Source organism: Otolemur garnettii, unplaced genomic scaffold, assembly GCF_000181295.1.
Source record: "Otolemur garnettii isolate 467f Iridium unplaced genomic scaffold, OtoGar3 scaffold00043, whole genome shotgun sequence".
In the NCBI taxonomy this organism is placed as follows: domain Eukaryota; kingdom Metazoa; phylum Chordata; class Mammalia; order Primates; family Galagidae; genus Otolemur; species Otolemur garnettii.
Window position 1 is genome coordinate 6,253,882 of NW_003852438.1, and position 2,087 is coordinate 6,255,968.

Here is a 2,087-nt window from a genome sequence, read left to right on the forward strand (position 1 = left end):
CAGCCAAAAACTGCAAAAAAAAAAAAAAAAAAAAAGAAAGAAAAACAACAACAACCCCACAAAGGGCAAACTTGCTCTCTTTATTTGAGCTGAGACATTCATCTTTTCCTACCCTCAAGTATCAATGCTCCTGGTTCTCGAACCTGCAGACTCAGACTGGAACAGCACCACTGATTTCCCTGAGCCTTCAGCTTTTCATGATAGATGGTAGGACTTCTCAGCCTCCATAATCATGCAAACCAATTTCTCACAATAAAATATTTCTGTCTGTCTTTCTACGTATACCACACACACACTGTAACATACACACAACACAAGAACTGACAATTAAATTCTTCAACTCATCCTAGAAAAAGTGCTGCATTTCACTGCAGTCACCTTGGCCATCTGGTGACTGTAGTGATACTCAACAATGAGATAAGTAGCATTTCTTCTAGGATGAGTTCAAGAACTTGTCAGACCTACTCAATATACATATACACCGTATATATATGTGTGTGTGTGTGTGTGTGTACATATCTGTCTCCTATTGGATTCTGTCTCCCTGGAGAACTCTGACTGATACAGTGGCACTTATTACTTATTTTTAAGATTGTTTAATATTAATTTATCCTGCTGGGCTGTACATATGGGTACAGGCTACGTCTGTTTTGTTCTCTACTTGTCCCCAGCAAGAGGCTAGGCCTAGGTGTTCTCTGAAGTATGTTCCAGCTTTCTGTACCTCTTTATTTCTTCCTTCCCTGATTTCCAAGTTGACCTAAGCAGTTTTTGCAGCCTTTCTTAGGATCACAGAGTCTCCAAGCAACGGGGTTTAACTGAAAGACAACTCAAGAATTAAGGACGTTCGCCCCTAATTACACTCCGTTCTTCTTAGGACTGGCTAAAACTGATTTGGTATTGTAATCCCCCAAACTAGCACTCTACATATTTCGGGTCCCCCTTTACCCCTCTCATCCCCGGGCACCCACCCGCCTCTCAATGACGTCTATTTGCATACACCAGGCCCACAGGAAGCGTTGGCTCAATGACTTATTTACATACTCTCATGCTATTGGTTGGAGGGGAAGTATGCTAGCCAATGGTTTGCAGCGGTGTTTTCGGAGCTAGGGCTCCGCTGAGAGCCGCTGGGTGATGTAATGGAATCCTGGCTGGACCTGGCGCGGCTCCCTGTGGACGGCCTCCTGACGTACCGGCTTCCCCGGGCCCCACCCGGCGCAGCCAGGCCTGGCGCTGGGCAGCTCGGCCGCCCCCGGGAGCGCGGCGTGGGGCTCGGCCGAGGCCGCCGCGCTGCGGTGGAGCCCGGCCCTGTTCCTTCCGGCCCGGCGTTCCGGTCGCAGGCCCCTCAGGGAGGGCCCGCTGGGCCAGATCCGATCTCTGGCGAAGTTGAGAGAAATCTGGAGGCAGAGGCCAGAGGATTACCAAACTTCGGCTCCTTTGGGAGTGGCGCGGGCTTCTCACTTCATAAATCATGCGGTTCTGTAACGTCTGCATTTGTTTACAACGAGCATGTTTGATTTTGTAATTTAAAAAATAGGATTACAGAGGATTTTTTTTTTTTTTTAATGGGAACCCTTGCATTCATTCCAGTTTTGCCATTTCCAGTCTGGCGACCTTGGCCCCTTTCTTCTGTTGGCCCTGCTGGCCTCCTATGCCAAGCGGAGAGTAAATGTGAATGCGCTCCGAAAAGCACCAAGCAGGGTCTCTTCAATCTTATGTAATTTGGAGCATGAAACTCCATCTGGGTGATGTCCCTAGACGGCCCGATCTTTGGGACAGCCCCAGGAAGGCCTTGTCTTTGTGTCCCCGTTTTTTTGGGTTTTTTTTTTTGTCCTTGAATTGCTCTTAAACCTGGACGGGGGGATACTCCAGCCAGGTACTCCCTGAACCTCAAGATGAGGAGGCAAACCATAAAGGGAATCCCCTCCACAGTCCCTCTCCTTACTCATGGACAGAGCCTGAGCAGGGAAGCCCCTGCTGGGCCCCAATGGGCCAGGGAACTCCCTTGACATCCTCTACCCCTACCCCTAGTGCTCCAGGAAGGAGGTGGAGTGGAATCGAGGGTCTCTGCTACTTTTTTTTTTTTTTTT